Source organism: Poromitra crassiceps, assembly GCF_964638095.1.
Source record: "Poromitra crassiceps genome assembly, chromosome: 8".
In the NCBI taxonomy this organism is placed as follows: domain Eukaryota; kingdom Metazoa; phylum Chordata; class Actinopteri; order Beryciformes; family Melamphaidae; genus Poromitra; species Poromitra crassiceps.
In genome coordinates, this window is record NC_139629.1 from 53,264,071 (window position 1) to 53,290,269 (window position 26,199).

The window sequence follows — 26,199 nt, forward strand, 5'->3', positions numbered from 1 at the left end:
TGTGGCTGTCACTAGCAGCCTACTACAGCATACCTGATATGAAATGAGCGAGCACTGCAAAGTCGGGCATTTTTAACGATTTCCTCTTTGGGCTTGCAACCAAAGACACCTACGGTTAGCATTAAAAGCAGTATGAGTTGACGGGATTCGGTAAAACTTTAGTCCTTGCTTTGTTGATAGTGTAACAGACTGTTCAGTGTTGTGTTGTGTTCTATTGCGTGTGTGCGAGGCTGTGTATGTTCCCTCCGGTTGCCGTAGAACAGGATATGTGGGGAGAATAAAGGTGAAGCTGGTTATAACGTTACAGCCTGGCTCTATCGTTTATTATTTTATTAACCAAGTGTGAATAGGCGGACCCGAATACTCTGCTACAATAGCTTTCCGATTCTGGCATCCCACTGTACAACACGAAGACATGTCTTGCTCGAATAGTTTTCGGACCACTGGAAAACTACTTGACAGGGCTGCGCGGAGTCTGTCTTTCTGCCTCCGTCTTGCGCATCTGACGCTGTTTGTTGTCATTGTGACGTAGGCGTATAATTGGTCTATTTGTGCCAGTTTAGGGGTCCTTGACGTTTGAGAGCCACTGATACGTCACCGACGCTGTCTGAGACCCGTTTCATGTGGTCTTGAAGATTGTTTCACAGCTCTCGCGACGTGATATGATTGGTTAAAATTGGGGTAGAAATTTGATAGTTCTTCATGATGTCAGGATAGCCTATTGTAGATCAGACCAAATTTCATCTTGCTAAAACATGACTTTTTCATTGTTTTTCACATTTTCATTGTTTAATTTGTTGAGAAAAACTTGCAGCCTCCAACCGCACCTCTAGTGCTACATCTGGACCGTGGAAAATAAAATCTCACTTTGTATACTAATCTGTGGCTCATCCTGGCTATTCTGCCACCAGCTACCATTCACAATAATATACATCAAATGGCTAACTGTGGTATCAAATGAATTTTACTTGCAACATAGTATTATGAACTATAACCTGATCGAAAACAAAATAATTTTATCAAAATCTTTTTTGAATGTCTAGGCCGGGTCAGAGTTTTGTGACATCAAAGTGGTGTCACGGGCCAAAAAAAGGTTGGGAACCACTGCTGTAAAGTCTAAAATCCAATATAGACAGTTTTCAGAGACAAGGGAACAGTTAGGAACCTAGATTATGTCCTCTGTTATTGTACTAGCAAACACTGCAACAGGAAGCTGGTGGCAATTTATGTTTATCTTGTGGAATAGAAACGGTCTATAAAAGAGGTCACATTTTTCCAGTATAGTAATAATTTCTGGTATTGATTTAGAGTAACACCTAACAGTACATGGACAATCTATGACAGATCCTTGAATAGTGATGGAAAGGTTTTTGAATTCTATCCATGAAAATGTGTGGGAACCCTGAAATGTGAAAGAACCTTGATGGTATCAACCCAAAACATGCTGAAATCTGTTACACTTGTGAATGAGATTGAAAAGAATGTCTTTACAGTAAAATAATACAAGTTTTTTTATTAATTGATTTGTAAAAAAGTTACATAAAAAAAAAACATTCATTCAGCTTGCAGTGGAGGAAGCTTGAATCCAGTGCATTGGTCTGATGGGAACGCAGCCCTGATTCTCTCTACGACACATGATGGTATCACCACTCTAACTCTGCTCCCCAAGTAAGACCAACACCATCGCACGAAGATCCGGTATGCAGTGTGCCGGTAACGCCTAAACAGAGAATCACTGGTATAAGAATTCTAAAAACAAATGTAACTTTTCATACATATAGTAAATAATTGACATTGCAGCAGTTAGATTATTACAACAAAGATTTTTTTTTGAAAGCATTTACAAAGTGGAAGTTGACAACAATGGTAATTCTTTTTTATCTTACTCCTCCTCTGTGAATTGGTCCTGCTCTTGAAATTCACCATAGTACTGGACCACGGCGGCGTACTCGACTTGCAGGACCCATGGATTGAGGCACACTGCTTCGACGCCTGGGTGCTGGGTCATGCACACAGGCTGCGGGTTATCCTGTGCACATTTGTCCATAACCTGTGTAAGCGCGAAATCAATAGTCTGCACACAACCTATTATGTAGCATTGTTCTGATACATTGTTTTGCCTGAGCATGCATAGTATTATCTCTTGGCTTACTGTCCTGTATACATTCAGACTTGAAAAATGTAAGGATCTAGGAGAGCAATGGTAGGTTGTAATGAGGCAGTTCCACCATGTGTTTGTGCACACAGGCCTAGGCCTAAACAGTGAAGGGTAACAACATCATAGGCTGTTGACAGACTGACCTTTCTAACCTCCCGGCAGCACACCTTTTCAATGGCTGAAGCCATGTTCTGACAGCAGCCACAGGAACACCTGGTGACAAGCATAATGCAATAATGTGAAGCTTATGAATACAGTACTGAAAGTAACTACAGAACAAGGTGGCCAAGATAACCAGGGCAGAAACTATTCGTTTCTGTCATCCTGACCACAAGGACAATTCAGTATTCAGAAAAGTATTAATTTCAAACAAAAAAAATTCAAAGCCACAATGACACAATATTGTATCGTATGCACACATGCATTGCATAACGATATGTGCATGGTTAGTTATTGCCAAACCTGCATTGACCATTTAACACTAACTACTCAACTTTGTAGCATTAGCCAAGCTAATCACTGTTTTACGAGTATTGGAATGTTATGGGCTTTTTATTATTGGGCTGTAACGTTAGCTAGTCAATGAAATAATAACTAGGTAATTGGTTCAAGAGTAACGTTACCATTGAGACATGTCGAGATGTTCTCGTGGGTGGGGTTGGGGTTCAGCGTCGTCATCGGCATCTAGGTTTTCTGCGGGGACTTCCGGGGGCAGAGGCTCAAACATGTAGGGCCTCACTCCCAGAGCAAAGTACTCTGCCTCGTCTTCTCCCTCGTCTTCTCTCTCGTCTTCCTCCGCTTCTGGCAGCTCGCCTTCATAGTCCAACAGTATCGGAGGAGATGGAGGAGGTGAATAGTCCTCCACCACTGAATGGAGGGTCTCGTTCATGATATTTTCAGCAAGCGCATCCATTTCTCTCTCTACCCTGTTGTCCAATCACATTTCTGGTCGCACCAGAGGTCCCGCCTACAGTCCCGCCTACAGTCCCGCCCACCGTTTGATCTGGGTAGATACGTCACGATGAGTAAAGGGCTTGTGAGAAAATATGGGTTCAGCTCGACTTTAAGGGTTATATTTGGCCTGCTAAAAAGTTTTGCACTGTCAGGCCCTAGGTGACTAGCTAGAGGAGCGCAGAGCTTGGGGGCAGACTAGTTTTGTTGTATTGTCTTGCACAATTCTGCTCTTATTGAATCAATAAAGTTATCAATCAATCAATCAAAAACTCTTGTTGCATGAAAATAGGCTAGGGAAAGGTTAGAGTAGTAAAATAAATGTGTGTTGCTGTTGTCTCAGTGGTTGTGTAGACGTGTGTTGTGCGGTAGGTATGATATTTGAGTGTTAGTGGGTGCTGCTGTGTGTTATGCGCTGTTGAGGGCGGTGGTGGTAAGCTGCCGGTTTTGGAATAGTGGCGGGTGCACGGGGTGTGACGTCATTGAGAGATGGACGCTTACACACGTCTTGGAATAACAGGCTGGCATAGGTAGCGTAACGCTATTTCTCATAATATTATCGTAACATGGCGGACGTACGTCAGCTGATCAAGGACTTGCTCAGCAGGTTGACAGTGGAGCAGCTGAAAGAAGTTGCTGGTGCGGAGGAGGTAAGGTTATCAGTAGAGATGACAAAGAAGGATATTACAGATTGCAATAACGGCAGAGTTGGACCTAAAGGAGATTTGGGAGGAGCAGAAGGAATTGAAAAAGGAAGAGAGAGAATGGGCAGAGCGAGAGAAAAAAGAAGAGAGAGAATGGGCAGAGGGAGAGAAAGATAGGCATTTGCAGCAAGAACGGGAAGAGAAGGATAGACAGCTGCAGTTGGAAAGGCTGGATAAAGACCGCAGTGAAGCTAGAGAAAGAGAGGATAAAGACCGCATGGAAGTTAGGGAAAAAGAAGAGAAGGACCGTGAGCTACAAAATGAGCTAGCCGAACTGGAACGAAAAAAGGCGTTGAACAACAAGATTCACAGAGGTTCGAGATTGGTCGGGCCCGGAGCGGGATGCCAAAATTTCATGAGAATGCGGTAGATGTATTCTTTGAGATGTTTGAGTTGGTGGCAGTAGAATAAAAATGGCCGTCGGAGAAGTGGCATCTGTTGGCTAAGAAATGGCTAACCAATAACCAAACATTGATCTCTGCTGTTCAACCACATTCATAGCTCCTCACTTACCTATTGCCATACCTTTTTTATCCTGTCCGCTTTTACCTATGTTGCTTTTATTGTTTTTATCCTGTTTTACCTGTACTGTATGTGTGCATCCTCCTTTTTTCCTAACAATGGTGTTTTTTTGTTGTTGTTGTTATTTTCTATTTTATTTTATGTTTCCTGTCTAGTGCTGTTGTTTTTAACTATTGCAAGTTTTTCTCTCTAGGATGCCAATCAACACCAGGCAAAGGGACTGCCGACGAAAATTAGCCTTCTGGCTAACTCGGGTATATTTACATGACTGATTGTCAAATGTTGATTAATGTACACTGTCTTGAATTTAATTGAATTGAATTGTTAGTGCAGTGTCCTAGAGGGTAAAGCTCAAAGAGCAGTAGCTGCTCTTGACATGCGCACGGGCCTGAATTATGAAGAATTGAAGAACACTGTGCCGGAGGCGTATCGTCGCCAGTTCCGTGATTTAAAACGTCACAGAGATGAGTCCTATCTGGATTTATGGCGTAGGCAGAAAATCCAGTTTGACCGCTGGATAACTGCGTATAAGGCTAGTGATTTTGCGGTGCTGAGGGATCTATTGCTCTTGGAGCAGTTTAAGCTTAGTGTCCTTCGGGAGCTGGAAATCTATCTCAATGAGCGAGAGCTGGTGAGTTCGCGGCGTGCAGCAGAGCTGGCGGACGGCTATGAGGTGGCTCATGGCGCATCATGAGGTGGGTTCATAGGGAGGAAGCGTCCCTTTGATGAGCCGCAGGATGTCAGGCTGCAGGCAGGAAGGCCGCCTGATACTGGAGCGTGGCATCCCCAACCCCCGCGAGGGGGCGGTGGGCCTCCCAGGGGACCCCCGCCGTTCAGGCCGGGTGGTCCTTTCCAACCATTTTGGTCTCCCAGGGGACCTCCGCAGGCCAGGCCGGGTGGCCCATTCCTACATTTTGGACGGCGTCCTGCGGATGTCAGTGAGATCCGGTGTTACCGCTGTAACAAGCTGGGAGACAAAAAGGAACACTGTCCATGTGAGGGGTGGCCCAGAGGCACCGGTCATTATACTCAGAGACACTGGGGCAATGCAGACACTGCTGCGGAAAGGGGTGGCGGAACTGTCAGGAGAGACAGGCCAGTTCGTGGTGGTCCGAGGTGTATGTGGGGGTACTGAACGGGTGCCTCTCCATTGTGTCTACTTGGACTCGGACCTCATGCACAGTTACATCACAGTGGCAGTGATGCAGACAGAGGGTTTTCCCAGAGGCCTGTGAACCGCCGCCGGTGGGGTCTCCTGAGAGGGAGCTCCTGGAGGCAGAATACCCTGAGCTAGTGTCGGTAAGTGTGGTTACTCGCGCTCAGGCGGGGGCAGTGGTCAGTGAGCGTGGCGAGGATCTGACGCCTGCGATGTTGGAAGACAAGGAGGTTTCCGTAACGCAGACAGTGCCTGTGGTGGAGTCCGAGGGGGATTTTTTTGCCGAGGGGTCAGCACTAGGTTTGGAGGAACTGTTCATGGAGGCATGAGTGAGTGGAGAGCCCTCTGTTCCGGTCGGGCCTGAGTCTGTACTCCTAAATCGTCAGACCTTGATGGAGGAGCAGCAGAGGGATCCGTCCCTGGGTCAGGCGATTGCGGAGACGACTAGCGCTCGAGAGGCAGAGCAGGTCGCAGTCGGGTATTATAGGAGGGATGGCATGCTTTTCCGGAAGTGGAGGCCACCGGCATGGCCGGCAGATGTGGAGGGTGGTTTAGTAGAGCAGGTGGTGTTGCCCGAACGTTACCGACAGGAAGTAAGGCGCCTGGCTCATGATTCGCCGCTCGGTGGGCATCTGGCTGCAGAGAAAACGAGAGAGAAGATTGTGCGTCACTTCTACTGGCCTCGCATATGGAAGGATGTAAAGAGGTATTGTCGAGCATGTCCAACCTGTCAGGTTCCTCCTCCTTTGCGGAGTATACGAGCAAAGGTAATCATGGAGCATCTCCAAAAGTTATTTGCTTGGCGTTCCACGTACGATTCAATCGGATCGGAGGACAAACCAATGACCAAACGAGCCAGTGAAATGTTCACCTTTGCTACGCATGACGGTTTATATCGTTTCCTGGTGATGCCATTTGGGATGAAAAATGCTCCCGCGACATTCCAACGTCTAATGAATACGGTCACAAGGGGCTGGAAGAACACCGTGATGTACATTGATGACGTGGTGACGTAGAGTATGACATGGGAGGAACATGATACATGTACATTGATGACGTGGTGACGTAGAGTATGACATGGGAGGAACATGTGTAGCAGGTGAACGAGCTGTTTGAGCGCTTGGCAGATGCTGGTCTTGTGATCAATTTGAAGAAGTGTGAGTTCGGGAGAGGTAGGACCTACCTATGGGTTGGGTGCGGTTCAGTGCTGCCTCCGGAGGCAAAAGTGAGGGCTATTTTAGAATATCCTGTCCCACAGACCAGGTCACAGCTGCAGCGTTTCCTGGGAATGTGTGGGTTTTACAACAGGTTTGTGAACAAGTATGCCCATATTACAGTGTTTCTGACCAATCTGTTGAGCGAGAAGGTGCGGTGGAATTGGGGGCCAGAGTGTCAGGAAGTGGTGGAGCAGGTGAAGGGGATCCTGGCTAGTTCCCCGGAGCTTAAGGCCCCAGATTTTACCCAGTTGTTTAAGCTGGGTGTTGACGCTTCGGAGGTAGGAGTTGGTGCAGTGTTGCTGCAGGAGGGAGGCGGAGAGGAGAAACCAGTAGCGTATTTTTCAAAGAAGCTGAAGAAACATCAGAAATCATATTCTACTATCGAGAAGGAGGCCCTGGCATTGGTCTTGGCTGTCCAGCACTTTGAAGTTTACGTTGCTAGCAGTGATATTGTTCTAATTTACTCCGATCATAATCCTCTAGCTTTTCTCGCAAGATTTCGCGCAGCTAACGCGAGAGTGTTTCGGTAGAGTTTGGTGCTGCAGCCGTATAATCTCCACGTCAAGCACATCTCTGGCAAGGAAAATAGAATTGCAGATGCCCTGTCTAGAGGATAGGAAAGGTCTGGTTCACAGAAGGAAAATGACTTTGACTTGCTCTAGTGAGAATTGCGTGACACTTCTTCTTCATTTAGGACGGGAGAAGAAGTCCTGGTTTTAGGAGTTACGAAATATCGTTTTCGAACTTAGAATCACCGAAAATAACCAGTGTATATGTGTGAAATAGTGGTGTAAACTGGAAAATAGGTACGAGTGTAGAAGAGTTAAAGATAAAAAAAATATATATATTTTGGTGTAAACTCGGATATAATTATTAAAGGTGATGGATAATAATTTTTGTGACGCTAAGTTTTTTTGTGTCTTTTCTCTTTTTATAGGGGTGGGGGTATGTCACAGGTCGTTAATGTGGTTACCCCTGGTTACTACTGTCATGTGATTTATGACGTAGTACAAGGTTGTCATTCAGGAAGTGGGAGTTGGCTTAGATAGTTTTATATATGACGTGGCAATGGCCGCGGCTCGCTCTCTGCCAGTCGCCCTGCTAGTTTGATCAAGGAAGCCATGTTCTCTCTATCGCTCCTGTTTTCTCTAGTGCATTGTCTTTCTTTTGTTTTCACGTATGGGTGTGAGTGTGTGTGTGATACTTATTTCTATTAGCATCTTAATTAATGAGCAGAGGCTGGTTGTAGCTAGTCTCCACACCCCGGCTTGAGCTATCCAGTAAAGCAAGAGCCATCAGACACGAGTATAATTCTATTTTGACAACCGAACCCGTTACAATATATATATATATATATATATATATATATATATATATATATATATATATATATATATATATATATATATACACACAGACACACACACACACACACACACACACAGACACACGGTAGTATGATGTATGATATAGCAGTATAGATCCAATATCATAATCTGCCTTTAGTATGATTTCCTGTTTTTGTATGTCCTGTAATATCTGATAGCCTAGTTACTTATTTATTCTTATTCTTATTCTTATTCTTATTCTTATTGTTTTGTTTGCTTTTCATCACACAAAACAAGTCCAATACCAACACTCCAAAATATGTCTCTGCCAAATGATACACTTTGTTTAAAGTCCAACAGCATTGCTATCATTGCCAACTATATATTAATATCTACAAAGTAACACCAATGTTTAGTGAGCCAGCATTACAAGCATTTCACCCTACAGTTATTGGTGAACAGTTATTTAATCTATAGGTCCTAAATGGCCTTGTGTAATTAGATGCAGGTAAATTCTCCACCTTTTTGATATCGAGGACCACTAATTTAGCACACATTAGGTCCATACGGACCCCCATTTTGTCTCTCGTGCCCAAATCTGAGAATAGATAGAATAAATATAAATAAATAGAATAAATAGAGAGAGGCGGGGGTAGAGAGGGAGATGAAGAGAGAGAGAGTAAGAGAGAGCGACAGAGAGAGACTGAGTGAGTGAATGAGTGAGTGAGTGAGTGAGTGAGGGAGCGAGCGAGCTTGGGCCGGAAGAGGTATTCTTTGCCCAGGCGCCCTTTGTCTCATAATCCGCCTTTGCTTCGGAGAAACCTCACCATGTTTATCACCGCACTCTTTTTCTCGCACATCACACACACACACACACACACACACACACACACACACACATCACACATGTCTCAAGCGCCATATTGTAATCAATTTAAGTTAACTAAATATCGTAATTTGGTGACATTAGTGCAGAGACTGTGGAGGATTCACTGGATCCTCTGCAGTTTGCATATAGGAGCAACAGAGTGGTTGATGATGCTGTTCTTACCCTTCTTAACCTATTTTTTAATCACCCTGAAGGCCCAGGTACACATGCACACTTATTGTTTGTAGATTTCTCTTCAGCTTTTCACACAACCCCACATTTTAGCCAGGACACTGTCTAATTTTAATTTGAGCCCAGCATTGTTGGTTGGATTTTAGATGTTCTGGTTCATAGATCCCAGTGTGTCAGGGTAAATGACACTTTGTCAGACATGTGTGTGTCCTGTCAGCTATTTTGTTGATATACTGTACACAATGACTGCAGAAGGTTCAAGGTTCAAGGCAAGGGCGTCGTTTTGGTCTAAAAGTTGGTAGGGTCGAGGACGGCAGGAGGGGAGGCGGCTTCGGCAAAAATTTGAGCTTTTTTTTTTAACCTTTTTTAGCCATGTTTAGAGGAATATCTAATTAAAAAAAAAAAAAAAAAGGTTTCTTTTAACCTTTTTTAGCCATATTTATGTGTCCTGTCATAATTGATTGGCATAATTGTAACTAACAAACACAAACTGTAGGTTTAGCCATCTAATCATGTTCTTTCACAAACAGCCGGTTTGGAAAGAAAACATTGCCACTGAAACCCACACACCATGCATAAAAGAATGTGCACTGACTTATACTAACTTTCACTTACCAGTAATATTACAGTGAAACAGAAAGTGCATTTTCATATCCATCAATATATTTCAACAAAATATACACAACATTCAGCCTATTACAACCTTCTGTTCTATAGTATTCTTCCTTTTCTGGTTTTCTGCATGCATCCAAACATCTTCACATTCATCAGTAAGCCCACCAGTCCAAATATAGCTACATTACTTTGTTTTATTTCTGTTCTATAGAATGCCTCATTTTAAATTTTCTCATTTCTGCATGCATCCAAAATAGGGGTGTAACAATGCATGTAACATGTACACATGCATGTAACTGGACAGGACACTTTTCTCTAGCATCTTCTTGCTCGCGTTTTGCAGGTTAGCAGCTGTAATGTAAAATGATACTCTGCTGGTTCACACAGTTTAACGTTATAAGATAAGATATTACTTTATTGTCAGACAGAGTCCGAAATTTGTCTTGCATCCTCAGACACTTGTTTCTCATCGTACAACAGTGCAAAACGACAACCAACACCAGGCTGCAGCGCTTCAACAGCTTCAAAAGCTGTATGGACCCTGTACCTTATTGTTCTTGCTTTGTTCTTATATTAACTGAACCTTACATTATAAACTTATTTCAGAAGAAGGTGAATGCATTCTTCTGTAATTGCTTGCCTTGTCATAATTTCATTTTTCAGAATGACCTTGTATTATACTGTGCATTTTATAAATAAAAACAGTTTAACTTGACTTTGAAAGTTGAATGTTGAACTTTTAAAGTGTATGGTGCGGGTTAAAACTAATTAATTTACATTTTGGGCTCAAGATCTCTCTCTCTAACTCTCTCATCCTGAGGTGTTAAAGCCCCTCATCCTGGACCAGGATAGGGGGGGGGGGGGTGTTGTGATTTGCATCACAACATCTCATTGACATATAAAAGCCTCCCACAGTAGGGGGGGGGGGGGGGGGGGGGGGTAATCTATTGAGGTATATGTGGTAATAAATGGGATTATTCTGTGCTAGCTGCAAAGTGCCAGAAAGTGCTGCATAGCTAACGTTTTGCAGTTCTGCATTGGCCCGCATAACAGGCTTTTCATCAGAATCAGAATCAGAATCAGATATCATTTATTCGCCATTATGTTATGTAACATATAGGAACTTGTTTTGGCATTAAGGTGCATTAATCTTTTTTCACATAAGAGCACAGTAACGCCACAGCAGCCATGGGCGGTGCCGTCTTGCATTGAACAGAGCATCTAAATGAAATGGATGAAATACACTCAATTCACATTATTACTAATTTGAAAAGTAATAAGGCACACTTCAATATTATACAATACATATACATTTGTTGTAAATGTACAGGATTACCAGCAGGGGGGGGTTGCCGAGGAAAACGGGTGGGGGGGGGGAGGATGCAAGCGCTAACAAGGCAGGGGGTTTGGGGGGGAAAGAGCTCAGTTGCAGACGAAAAATCAGGAGAGCTGCGTCCTTGGCAGTACGAGAGTCCAGATTAGGATAGAATGTTTTGGTTGCCTGGAATTCCTTTCGGTCACACAGACCAGGGTCACACAGACCAGAAAGTCAACAGCAGGTGTCAAGTCTCTGATTCCCAAGTTCATATTCTCCTTAGATCAGTGGAATTTCTATGATATATCCAGATATGATCCATTTTTCACAGTTCAAATTCACTGACCGCCCATCTCAATTTTCATGACGTCGCAGCCTAGGGTCAATCGCTGTTGTCTTCCCGTGCCCCGCGGCGAAAGATCCGTCTGGGCAGAGGGTGGGTGTTCTCCGGACCCCGCATTCCTCAAAGTTTAGTTGATTTGCGTTGAGAGACCAGCTTAGTAAATCCAATAAATCCATATTTGTCATTTCGAGTAGACGAATGCAAGTTTGCTCTGGGTGTTGTTGCAGGCAGAGGGAAAGAAGGGAAAGAAGGGAGATAAGGGAGAGCGAGAAATAAAGCGACTGCCCTGTTCAAGTGCTGGAGAAGACTCATGCAGTGTAAGTCCCTGTCTACAGCCTCTAGCCTGTCACAGTTTGACAGCCTGGGGCACAAATGCGATGCGTGATGCGCGTCAGACTTTCAGTAATAAAATTAGTGGTGTGTTCCTCCACCTCCACCAACAATGACGTCTCGTTTTGCTACCCTAACGTAATGAGTTACTTACAGTTGCTGCAGGGGGACCCCTCTTTTTCCGAGCGGGAGGAGGAGGAGGAGGCGGCGGCATGTCGGCGTGTTAGTAGTGTGTGTCAGAGCCATGTGTGTGGGTGGGCGTTTGTTTGGTCATCAGCCAAACGGGAGTTTTGGGGGGGAAAATTGGACTGGCCCATTCAGTTGTGAAAAACAGGGGTAAATGTAACTTTGAACATATTGCAAACTAATTTCACTCAATAATGGTCGGGTCAATTCTATCCTTGCAAAATATGGGAAGACAATCTAAATGACCTATATAACTGCACTCCAAAGATAATGCAAATAAGGTTGCTTAAAAGTTGGTAGGGACAATTGGACACCCTGAAATGTTGGTAGGGACTTGTCCCTAGCAACCCTACCCAAATCGACGCGCTTGGTTCAAGGTTTCTTTATTAGTACCCGAGGGTAAAATAGTTATGCAGACGGGAAGTTCAGGGCCCCTATCGTTGCATCAGCCTTTAAACTGCGCTGAGCGCCTGGCACAGCGCTGATCAGTGGGCGTGGACCAGCCCACTCGATATCTTGGTGTTGGCGCTACACGCAGCCTAATGCATTACAACCACGCCTTTTAAGCGTAAAATTATGCACTGTCTGGTCATTGGGTAAGTGCAGTAAATGAAGCACATGCTTCACTTTTCAGCTCCAATTCCACGAGAAATCCAGTAAAACCAGACAAGCCAAGATCTCTGCTCCCCCCTCCCCCTTCATCCCGTCTGTCTGTCTCCATATATAGGCTATTATTCCATATTATTATGCTTCTCAAACCAATCTAACTGCAGTTTAAATACTGCAAGCATGTAAATACGCTACACTATAGCAAGATCAAAGTGAAAAGAATGTTCTAAACGCATCAGCTAGAAAAATATAGCCTATCCCTATATGATGAGATTAATTAGATTGGTGAAAGTTTGTCCAGAAAGATAACGTTTTCTCTCCCCTGCTGCAGAGGTAGGATGATGCACATAAATATAGCCTACATTATGTAAAGTCATTGCAGAAATGTGTTTTTATTGTAAAACTAAAATGTGAAGTAGAGCCAATTTATTGGAGCGGACATCACAGTAGGACATGACAGTAGAACCGTGCACTGTCACTCATCTAAATCACGTTAAATCTACAAGGGATATATATAGCCCCAATATGATATAGATGTTTCACATAGGGTGGTGTTTTCATTTCGATGTTTTATTTGGTCCAATATTGAAATGTTCTACAATTGCAGGTTGTGTTACCATTACACATTATTTAGATCTACCTTTATATCTATTCCTCTCATTTGGTTGCTATTTAGTAGCGAAATGGAGTAGCCCAATGCATGCTGGTACATGCCAGGCAGTAAACTTACAACTTATTTTTCCTATGGGACGTGTGTTGTGTCTGTCTGAGCGAGGGAGTCAGAGAGAGAGAGTCGTATTGTGCCTGTCAGACTGAGGAGAGAGAGGGAGTGACACAGAGAAGGGTGACAGAGGAGAGCCAGAGGAGCGCTCCGCGCAACTGGCGCACTGAATAGGCCTGGTTTTCGAAAGCGCAAAGCGCTAAATTTACGCCAGGTGGGAAGATATCATTAGGCCGGCATTTAAGGCCGGAACGCCCATTCTCGCCCATTCAGGGAGTGCATTCAGGGAGTGCGCCACGCCCATTCAGCCTAAAGCGCATTTACCAGCCTAAAGCCATGTTGATATCTTCCCCAGACAGGCGCAAGGCAAGTTTTTTTGCATTTAAGGCCCATTTTAGCACCGAAGGCCTGTGGGAGAATAGGGGCCCAGCTGTCCAGAAGATTGAAAACAAAACATAGAAATCACAAGACATCGAAACAAGCATCATTATAATAGAGCACATTAAAATACAGTAAGATCAAAGTAAAACCATGATAAAGTGGTTTGTGACAAGAGACTAGTGCTAAAAGACTAAAGTGCTCCTGCACACGCTTGTGGGCGCACACTCGTGCACGCACACACACACATGTAGCTACTCATGAGACGCTCAGAGTATCATGTATGTGCGGAGTAAAGAATGAGAAAGAAAACAAAGGAATCATCCCGTGCCAGCTTTGTTTAGCCACCCGATCTGACTGTTGTCACCCCATTCTATCGGCGTTATCAGCGTCCCATCACTCCATTCATATCGGCCAGTAGGCCCCTATTTACCTGCTAATAGGTGCAGAAGGCGATTATCCACGATTATTTTCGCTGACAGCCCAGCAAGCCCTAACCTCGCGTCACCAGGCTCTTCTCGGTGAGAAGCGAGCCCTGCCCCTGCCGAAGGCGCATGCGCAGAAGATCTCTGAGGAAGAACACCCTTCACGCTTCATTCTTCTGAGGTGAGACGCACGAGATCTTTTAAACTAATTATTTAGTCAACAATACAGAAATTACTTTTAATTTACGGAACATGAGTTAACCGTTTTGCAATTGCATTTTGCGTGATAGTATTCTTTAGCAGGACGCTAGTCTTGTTAAGCAGGTAGCAGCTAGCTGCTAGCTGCTAGCAGAACGACGCTAGTCCTGCTAGCATTATGGCTCATTGGCACCAATCTCTGCTAGTTTTAACCTCAAACCAAGCCAAACAGCTACGAGAGTAATCGTGACCATAAACATTTGAGTCAGAGCACACACAAAAACGTATACCGAGATAAAGTCGGGTGAACGTCTAGTCTCTTTCAGTTTGAGGCTAATAAACTACGCTACCCACAATGCTGTAGCCGTGCTGGTCGCGATACAAAGCAGTTGATGTCGCACTTAGCATTGTGGGTAGTGTAGTTCATTTACCCTCAAACTGGACGAGACTAGCTAGACGTTCACCTTCACGTCAGTGCAAAGCTAGTCAATTGCATCGCAAATAAAACCTGTTTTTCTTTAAACAAGGTTGATATCATACGGATTTGTGCGTTTGGAGCAGCTACCATCATCTGGTTGTTCCTGGTAAGTCTATTTTGCATGTTTGATAATCATCAATCATCAGCTATATAGTCCAGTTGAAGAACAAGCAGTAAAAAATGAATGAATAAAAGCTTGCACACTGCGTGGGCACAAAATATCATTAAATGGGGGTCTATTGCCCTGATGTAGACTAAATTAGGGGTCCTTGATATGAAAAGGGTTGAGAATCACTGCCAGATTTTGAGCCCTTCTCCGTGTGTGTGTGTGTGTGTCTCTCTCTCTCTCTCTCTATAAAACAGCCTGCATGTGTGTACCTGTTTGTGTGACGGCTACCTGGCTGATATGCTGCGGCTCGCACACCTATTGTGTCCACACAGACATCGTTGCTGCTGCGATCTATTGTTGGGAACTGCACGCACCTCTCAAGGTAAAGAAAACACACCGGACAACACCGAAATCTCTGAGCTGAGCCACGCTCCTTAAGCCCCAAATGCACTGGGAGCGAAACTTGGCCCGCGTCAATTTCTGCCCCTATAGCGCACTGCAAGCATCAGATCTGAAATGTATCCACCACAGAATGACAGAACCATCCAAGGGCGTCGTTTTGGTCTCAAAGTTGGTAGGGTCCAGGACGGCATGACGGGCGCCGCCGAAAAAAAATTTGAGCTTTTTTTTTAACCTTTTTTAGCCATATTTAGAGGAATATCTCATTTTAAATAAAAAAAAATAGGTTTCTTTTAACCTTTTTTAGCCATATTTATGTGTCCTGTCAGCATAATTGTAACTAACAAACACAAACTGTAGGTTTAGCCATCTAATCATGTTCTTTCACAAACACCAGATGCACCTGTTGCATCAGCGTGCTCTACATCTCTCTCTCTTGGTTGCTGGTGCTGCTGTGTCTCTTCACTCTCTCTCTCTCTTGGTTGCTGGTGCTGCTGTGTCTCTTCACTCTCTCTCTCTCGGTTGCTGGTGCTGCTGTGTCTTCACTCTCTCTCTCTCTTGGTTGCTGCTGCTCCGTCTCTCCACTCTCTCTCTGCTCTGTCCCTTCACTCTCTCTCTGCTGTGTCCCTTCACTCTCTCTCTCTCTTGGTTGCTGCTGCTCCGTCTCTCCCCTCTCTCTCTGCTGTGTCCCTTCACTCTCACTCTCTCTTGGTTGCTGCTGTGTTTCCTACGTAAAATATATATATATATATTTATATTTTATTTTATATTTTTCAAAATGGGGGGAATTCCCCCCTTGCTTCATATAGGGGGATACACAGTTTGGGGGGGGGGGGTGATACTACTTAGTCTATGCATGTAACAACAATGCATGTAACATGTACACATGCATGTAACTGGACAGGACACTTTTCTCTAGCATCTTCTTGCTCGCGTTTTGCAGGTTAGCAGCTGTAATGTAAAATGATACTCTGCTGGTTCACACAGTTTAACGTTATAAGATAAGATATTACTTTATTGTCAGACAGAGTCCGAAATTTGTCTTGCATCCTCAGACACTTGTTTCTCATCGATACATACAACAGTGCAAAACGACAACCAACACCATCCTCAAAGTGCATAGTAGCCAAAACAAAACAATAACAAAAGACAGTGGCTGCAGGCAGCGCTTCCTAAGAGCCTCTAGCCTGATTCAACAGTTTGACTGACAGCCTGGGGCACAAATGCGACGCGTGATGCGCGTCAGACTTTCAGTAATACAATTAGTGGTGTGTTCGTTACTTACAGTTGCTGCAGGGGGACGCTCAAAATAGCTTCTGATGTCTCTCTTTTTCCGAGCGGGAGGGCGAGGAGGCGGCATGTCAACATGTTGTGTGTGTCAGACTAGCCATGTGTGTGAGTGGGCGTTTGTTTGATCATCAGCCAAATGAGCCAATCAAACGTGAGTTTCGGCGAAAAAAAGTGGACTGGCCCATTCCGTTGTGAAACACAGGGTTAAAAGTAACTTTGAACATATTGCAAACTAATTTCACTCAATAATGGTCGGGTCAATTCTATCCTTGCAAAATATGGGAAGACAATCTAAATGACCTATATAACTGCACTCCAAAGATAATGCAAATAAGGTTGCTTAAAAGTTGGTAGGGACAATTGGACACCCTGAAATGTTGGTAGGGTCCTGACCCCACCGACCCCACGCAAAATGACGCGCTTGGAACCATCAGTATTTTGGGGGAAATGCCACTAATTTATATGTAGGCAGCCACAATGACCGATGAAAAAAGTTGTTATCCCGTAGTTTTGAGCCCCTGTCATTCAGAGGCTGTTGGATCATCCTATCTGTCTGCCGTGCAGAGGGGGAGAAAAAAAGGCAGCGCAAAAAATCTTTCATATCTCATCCTGACATCCAGGGATAGGCTATATTTTGCTAGCCGATGCGTTTAGAAAATGATTCTCACTTTGTGGCTTTAGGCCTGCTGTGTGGCTACTCTAACCTGTAAACGTGGGCAGCTGGCTAAATTAAGATCGACATGTCCTGCCATGCACACGCGCTGCTCGTGCTGGCTGTTAGTCCAGGGCATAATATAGTTTTCCCTGAGTGTAATCTATATGTAATCTATATAACAGCCTGCGTGTACCTGTGTGTGATGGCTTCCATGGCTGATCTGCTGCGGCTCACACGCCTGTTGTGTCCACACAGACATGGTTGCTGTCTGTCTGTCTCTCTGTCTGCCTTTCTGTTTGTTTGTTTGTTTGTTTGTCTTCTGTCTGCCTGTGTAATATCCCTCTACCTGACTTTTTGTCTCTCCCTTCACAGTTCCAATTCCCAGTTGTGCCCCTCTCAGTGCCAGGACTTCTGTGGTAAGTTTGTGTTATTACTTACCATGCACTATGTCTTAGTTGAAGAATGAAAATGTTGGTTTTCGACCAAGCTACATAGAGAGAGTGGGCCCCTTTTCAAATATGTCTTGTGCAAATTTCTCTTTGTTTACCTTTCAGGTTGAAGATGGCTCAGAAAGGTAACCCTTACATTTCCTAATCTGTGTTTAAGAAGGATGGAATGCTATGCAACATCCACACTTGTCTTATCCTGGCCTCAATGTTATTTTTTTCCACTGACTAGCTTTTTCTTTGTTTCTCAACAAGAGAGAACAGAGATTTGACAGGACCAAAAGGAAGCATTGAAGTCATTCTTTGACCAGGGAATGACACGTGTGGGCTCATCCTTAATCCCAGAGGCTGCATCAGCTACTGCTTTGGATACCTGTGTCATAGAAGTAAGGTTTACTTAAGTGCTGTCCAGACTCACACTCGCGAGCACACTCAATCCAATGAGAAAAGCTTGGGTGCAAGGCCAAAACAAACTATTTAAAAGAGAGAACAGGCCAGCACGCTAAATATCCTTTCAAAAATGTAATCAATCATCGCCCAGATATTGATTAAACTTTTGAAAGGACATTTAGTGTGCTGGCCTGTTCTCTCTTCTAATTACTTAACTCATTACCCGCCAGAGTTTTAAAGGAAAAGTCGCCAGCCAGTGCCAGGGTTTCTGAGCATTTCCAGTGATTTTCCGCGACCCAGGGAATATTTTCTTCTATGACTATGTAAACACAGAATATTCCAAAAGACCGATCAAAGCCTCTACTTTCATGGGGGAAAAAGTTAGTTTCTGCCTTCTTCCCTTCTTTAGTTATCGACACTTGAATGTAGGTCATTTTCACTGAAAACACGCGTCTCTCACCAGGAAGCTGAGAAAACTCACCCCGCACGGAGAGCGCACGGGGGCGGGTCAAACTCTCATGTTCTCCGTGGGGCTGGTGCTTCCTGGTACTAGATGTGTGGAGGTCTGGGAGCATATTTGACATCTGAAATTTACACTATGTGAGGGTTCACAAAGCGGATGACTGATCTAACTGACAGGAGCAGTGATTGGTGTGCGTTTAATACTTTATTGTGAAATAAATCCTTCTGCTTTGAGTGACTGTCACATGCCCGTGTGACAACGTGTCCAGCCCGGGCGCAATCTGGGAACCCATCGGTTATTTTTTTTTCTTTTCTCTCTCTAACCTCTGGGGGCAGGGTCATTTTTGAGGTAACCAGGCTGGATGTGTTTTATGAGCTTCCTCTATGAAGGTCGCTTAAATAACTTTAGTGGACGGCAATGGCGGATGAGTTAAGTGCTGCACTAACAATCAACACGTCAAATAAATACATCATTCTGTTGTATTGCTCGTACAAATGGCAATAGAAAATGGAACAGGTGGTTTTGTTAAAATTCAGGTTAATTTGTGTAGTACCATTTCTTTTCTATTTTTCTCTTTCAGAACTGGATTGGAAACTACAAAAGGTCCTTTAGAGCTCCTTCTCAGTCCTGCCCCTCAAAGCCGAGATTGCATACCCGACCAGTGTCAGGATACAATCTCTTTTGTGCATATATTTTAAAAAACAAAGGTGAGAGACAATATTTATTAATGGATGCTTGTAATTGTTATACTAAAAGGTTTGTTAGTGGCCTTATGTTTGGGGGTTCGCACAGGGTGTGATTTGTGAAACTGATTTTCAGGATGGTACTTGGCTAGTAGCCTGGGTAAACCCAGCCTCCACGTGACCTCTATGTGCTATCAGTCACGAATAGCAGGGCATTCACAGACTAGTCGCCTAGTAAAACCACTGGTCGACACTGTGCTAGGTAGTCGACTAGTCGTTTTTGTGTGTGTTTTTTTTGTAATCTTTAAGAAAGAACATGAGGTATTTACACGACATACATGGACTATCATATGCCATATCCCATATCCCCCACAAAGAACATCAAAACACAACAAAACAAAACAAGAAAACTGCATAAGATACACAATAATCCAAGAACAAACAAGACTATTGGACAAACAACCAAACAAAAACAATGCATTCAAAGTAAATACATAGATCTTGCCCTGTTGGCAGCTAGGAAATGCATAGCTTTAAATTGGAAAGCATCCAATCCCCCAGCTGTAGTTCACTGGTGGAATGAACTCTCAAGCTACCATACATTGGATAACATTTACTACAAGAGCAAAGGCAGATTCTTAGACGTCCCCAAAATATGGCAACCACATACAGAGTTTGACTTTAAGAACTTTTTACCCCAGTGTCACCTTTAGGGACGACTAGTCGACTAGTAAAATTCACTAGTCGTGAATGCCCTATAGTACATAGAGGTCACGTGGAGGCTGGGTTTACCCAGGCTACTTGGCAAGTACTTCACACACTGAAGTTGCATTCATCATTCTAAGACTGCTGTGTCTGTTGAAAATAAACATGCATTTTACTTTACACGTGTTGTTTTTACAGAGACAGAATGTCTCTGTAAAACGCCTGGTAAACCATCGGATGGTTTTAACCACTGAGCTAAAAATATGGACAGAGCTATCCCATTGATTTTGGTCTCCCGTTTGGGGTTGCCATCTTGGTTTTTCGTCAGCAGAGTGGGAGGGAATGGGTTGAGTTCTTGCACAGCTCACGTGAGATGGGGGTTTCCCAGAGATGCAGCTCCGCCTGCTATTGGTCCGTGATCAGCAAGCTGCGTGATCACTGGACAGGCGATCTGTCAATCACCCCCTTTTCTATCATCTATTTTACTCCAAATGGGCGAGTTATATAATAAACCCCCCCCCCCCCCCCACTAATCTAGTTACAAAGTGGACATTTTAACATGGGGAGGATGCCTACTAACCTGACTCTGCCAGATGGGGCGGTATTGAGTTCACAAATTTACAATCCCACAAATGTGAAGCAACCTACATCCATCTGGCAGCGTCAGGTTAGATGCCTACTGCCCACGACTCAAACTCAAGACACCTAGTGGCCATTCAAGGAACTACAGCTTTTCAATTCACTTCCGCGTCATCAGAGGGAAGCCGGGGGGGGTTGGCCACTGGTTTTAACCTGGCTATGTCTCTATATGCAACTAAAGAGATGCAGACTGTAAAGTGTTAAGTATTCTGTGCATCTGTGCATCTATTTCTTTTCTCAGGCTCAATGAAGGACATTAAAGATGGGTGGTCCACATTAGGGGAAAAGGAGAAGGAGAGATACAAGCTAGATGCAGCAGCACTCAAGGGCGATGCAGAGGACCTCAGCCCTGAGATGAGGGCCCTTCAAATAAAAAAGCACCTCAAGCTGCTGAAATCAGAGGTTTGGAAAGAAGCTTCATTTCATTGCTGTCCGGTGCAAACCTCTTAACTGCAAAAAAAGAAGCTATTTTTGGTTACTTCTGCGTACCCACTAAGTCTCATTTAGAAAAAATCCAAATGGAGACATTTGGAGATCAGAGGTTTGTGCAGCGACAGCAACAAAGTGTTTCCTGCAATAAGTGGCATCAAGTATTATGTGAGGATGATTGACAACAATTGTGATGTGAGCAGAACACTGCGACAGACAATTGAGTGATTATATTAGATTCTGTCATTTCAAATGAATTCATCCCAAATAAATATTCCAGCTGATCTTTTGGTATACTAAATAAAGTCATCCCAGATTTGCATACTCGAAGGATATAATCCAAATGTATGTAATGACCAGTTATTAAACCAGAGAAGGCAAGCATAGTATGGTATGTGTTTAATTGCAACATCTAAAAGAGCATGCACCAGGGATTCGTCTTTTTTCGAAACGGCCAATGGATCCGGCAACATTCAAGAATTCCGGCCTTATAATATTTACCGGTCCAGTCAAAATGTATTGAAAAAAGATAGATGTAATCAGTTCTTAAATACATAACATTATTATATGTTTTTAGCAAACAAAATCTTAATTTTAAATAATTTTAGTTGGCATTTATTTAAAATATAATTATCTAACTATTCACTGTGGTCTGTGCTTGTGAGTGCAAAGGGAGCGAGCCACACACTGCTCCTTATTTAATTAATTAATTTGGCTCGGGTTTAGAGGCCCATTTAGAGGCCCATTAAGATACAATAAGAAACAATAAAACACAAAAAACAAAAGCTATTATCCAATCGTCCAACAAAAGTATTTTACTATAGTGAATTAACTCTTCACAAACTTTGTGAACTGAACAGTTTGTGATATATTCCCGTTTAATTAAAGGAACACTCTGCCCGTTTTCAACCAACTTTGTATCATTAGAACATCAGTAGTATATCAGAAAACTGTAAACTGTTTTGAAGTCTGTCATTTAATTCGACAGTTATTGAGTGTTAAAGTGTGGACCAGTGACATCACTGGTGCACACTAACTCGAATTAATAAATCATTAACTCAAATCAACTCTCAATAACTGTCAAACTATTCATCATTCATCTAGTTTAACAGTTATTGAGAGTTGATTTGAGTTAATGAGTTATTAATTTGAGTTAGTGTGGACCAGTGATGTCACTGGTCCACACTTTAACACTCAATAACTGTCAAATTAAATGACAGACTTCAAAACCGTTTACAGTTTTCGGATATACTACTGATGTTCTAATGATACAAAACTGGTTGAAAATGGGCGGAGTGTTCCTTTAAGCAAGCAAGACACTGGCGGGCCTACATTAAATGTCTCTTTGCATCCAAGAACGTGAAATTAAATAACTTGAAAAATAATCTAAATTAACAACCATTTCCCTACCTGCGACAAGCCAGAGATGAGACGTGCAGTCAGTCAAACTTTTAAAAGTAGCCTATATTTTCTGAAGCGGGTCTATTGACAATGATGGTTATTAAAAGCCAACATGCAGCTGGTTGACACGCGGGCATCCAACTCACTTTCACAACGAACTTATAGTCTACTTCACAACATGAAAATATTTGCTTTACTTTAAACTGAAGGGCAAAGGTAAGAATATGAGCCTTGTGTCAGCTGCCTACATCATGAATTAATGGACATGATAATAAGCTTTACAACCTGTCAGATGACTTATCTGTCGCTGCTTCTCTCGCAATATGCGAGCAGTTTCTTCACTGATAAGCGCTCCGCTGCATGTGCAAAGCTGAAACCAACTTTGGATTCTTATCAACCCAACTTTTCCTCGCTGAGGCGGAAGCATGGCTGTTTGGATCTTGTTCTGGACCATCGTTAGATGTATTTTTTCCCTCTTTCACCAAACACTCAACATAACAGCGGGGCGAAAATAGATAATATATTTAAGTCTATATTTAAGTTGTACCTTATGGCAACATCACTTAGGCTATAGGTCGCACAATATTAGGCTATTTTATATAAGGAATTTTATTTATTTGGCACATTTCCAACCAGCTACTTGAGCCAGTCACCTTTTAATTTGCCGGCCCAGGCAACAAATACTGGCTAAAAGCAGGCAATTAGCGGCTAATTGAAGCCCTGGGATGCACTGCAACATCACAGTGACCAAGTTCTTGGACACTTACTGTAGTTTTTTTTTTTTTTTCCCATGCAACATTTTCTGGGAGTATATAATAAAAAGTTTATGTTGATCCAGTAATAACTATCCATTTGATTTTGTTTTCTTCTAACATTTTCAAAGGTGTCCAAACTGGAGGAGCTAGGTGTCGAAACGGCAGCATTTTCAGTTGACTGCCGAAACCCAATGGCTGCGGTGAATCAGGTGTCCAGCAAAAATGCAGCAGGCTTCCTACACTTGACTGACACCGCTTCCAAGTTTGCTCTTTATTTTAAAGGTAATCTCTTTACAAGAATGTAACACTTTATTTACATGTACTTTTTCTGAGCAGCAGTTAAACATTGACTGAGTAGGGGACATGTACTTGAGCTGTGGCTAGAATTAAACTTTTCAAAATAACCACAAGCAGTGTCCTGACATTTTTCATGTCATGTCTTTACAGTAGCACAGCCTTGTCTAATAGGCCATTTTCACAGCAACTGTTTGGAGGTGGTAAAGCAGGTGTAAACAATAACGTTAATATGGGCCCTGGCACTGGAACACCTAAATGGAATGGAACCTTCATCGATGGTATTGTTACACCTGCTTTACTTCCTGCTTTACCACCTTAAAACGGGTTGCTGTGAAATGGATCTTTAGTTTTCTAGTTTCGTGTTTTCTATGGATTACTCTGCAGTGCTTGTAAAGTCATTACTGAAATTCGTAAGTAAAATTCTATACAAATATTGGACGTGTCAACCAGACCAAACTGCCCTTTAAAGACTTTAAAGAGATTCCAACACTTGTTTTACAATGTCCAGTAAAGCAGTGAATACATCCAGCAGTGGAGTTTGCATGTTCTCTACGCGTTTCCTCCCGCCATCAAAGACATACAGTATATGTTAGGGTTCATGCTCCTGTCAGTCCCCCTGACTAAGGCAATGGCAAAAGAACTGGAGTTGGTCCCCGGGTGCTGCACTGCGGCTGCCCACTGCTCCTAGTTCTAGGAAGGTTCCTAGTAGAGCAGTCGGTCTCAATTTGTTTTGGCTTCACTACCCCCTTGGGGTATTTGGATGTTTATGTTTGTGGAACTTACTTTCAATGGCTTCTCCAGGTCTTTTATGGCGTCGGTTCTAGCTGTTTTGGATCTTGTATCTTGTTTACCACCCATCGGATAAAGTCCCCATGCATGGATATACGTGGTATAGTAACGTTTCTGCAAGCTCATGTTCATATGCAAGTCAACTTGTGTTACAATAGGTTTTTGAAATAACATGTCCTGTCACTATATACTGTAGGTCCCTCCAGCTCTTCATCACCAGCCACTATGGAAGATGTCCATGATTTGGTGAAGAAAGTTTAACAGCTCTTCAACCAAAAATACAGTAAGACGTTTCTACTGGAATTGTGTTGCTTGGGAACAGTTTGAAACCTACAGTAGCTGATTTCCTGTCGGCTATTCTATGAGCAAGTGAGGTTTCATACCAAATTTCAATCAGAAGGCCGCCATATTTGCATAACCTGATCAGCCCGTGACATCAGTCAAGTGTAAGTATGACATCAGTTCATCCTAGTACATATAGCGAGGGTTCTATGTCACCTCCCCCTCTCGCGGATCATAGCATCACGGCTGTTCATCATCTCCTCTGAAGCTGGCCCCTGAAGCTGTTGTTTCGCCCCACCCACCTCCCCAGTCCACCACCAACGAGTCTCGACTCCCAAATAATCCCTCACGGGGGATGGGGGGGGGGGGATTCTCTATCCTAGCCTATTCAGATGCCCTCCTCTCACCTCAAGAGGAGCGCCACCTGACAAGGGAGTCATACGCCAAAGTAGTTGCCATGCTTGCCATTTGCTAAATAAAGCTGCTTGTTAACAACTGGCCTCTCATGATTGAAACACTGCAACAGGAAATAAGGATAAGGTCCATTTAGAATGTTGTCAAGCTGAAACGGTCTAGTTCCGATCTATATATCTATAATATCTAAAAGTATAAAAGTATATATCATAAAGCTGTAGTGCAATTGACAGCACAAACCTATTATAAAATAATACAGCATTTAATGAAACCAGAATAATTCTAAACACAGTAACATACATACATACATGTCCACAGACAAACCAAATCTGATTTTTATCACCACCAAAAATGTAAGGACGTGCAAGGAAAGGGCATCAGAGGAAACATCTGCTCCTTTCAGGCTTCATCCATATAATGTGTATGATGTGATAATTGATCTAGTCAATACACACAAAGGCTTTTTAGACACAAGTCTTCATATCACATACACTCTGAGCACGTTAATAGGGACCCCATACTTGACATGCGATTGGGCTGAAACTTTCAGGGGGTGTAAAGAGCACCCCTGCGGGTGACCTGATGGAGCCAAATTTCTTAATTAGGTAATTGCCCTAATTACCTCATCAGTGATGTCATCAGTGTCACTGATCACATCACTGATTCAGTGATGTCATCCTTCCTGGGTGGCGCTATTGCAGGCCAAGCAGATTATGTTAAGAGCAGTGGGCGAGCTGCAGGACCTGAGACACAAAGACACTGACAATATGAATACTAATCGGAGTGCATTAGTAATTTGACAATTGCATGAATAAGCAGATGTAAAGGTCTTCCTAATAGTGTACATTATGTTTTATTCTTTCACATGTGCATGTCTATCGACTTTGTATACTGTATTGTATTGAATTCTCTCAATCATGACCTTTATTTTTATTTTTTTTATTATATGTTGTACACAAAGTGATGTTGGATGTTTAGCCTGTTTTCGGCATTTATTTATGTGTCCTAACGGTTTCTTTTCTTTTTTCTTTTTTACTTTAAAGTGGCTGCAGGTGGTCGTGGAAGGCTTCCCTATCAGGCGCTGCACAACCAGTCACTTCATATCTGCGTGACAGGTCTGCCCAATGACCTTGCGCTGAAGAAGCCTTCTACTTATGGACGAACTCAGCTGGACACTATTTTGAAGGAGGGAGACCGCATTTCATTCCAAATAAGTAGGTTATTTAGCTGATTCTGTTTCTATGAATTGTGATGTAAATAGATGACATGTATGCTCCCTGAGCAGAGTTCAGGTTTGCTTGTGACTATTATTGCATAGCCAACAATTAAGTATGTAATTAGTTTGAGTTAATGCTCCCT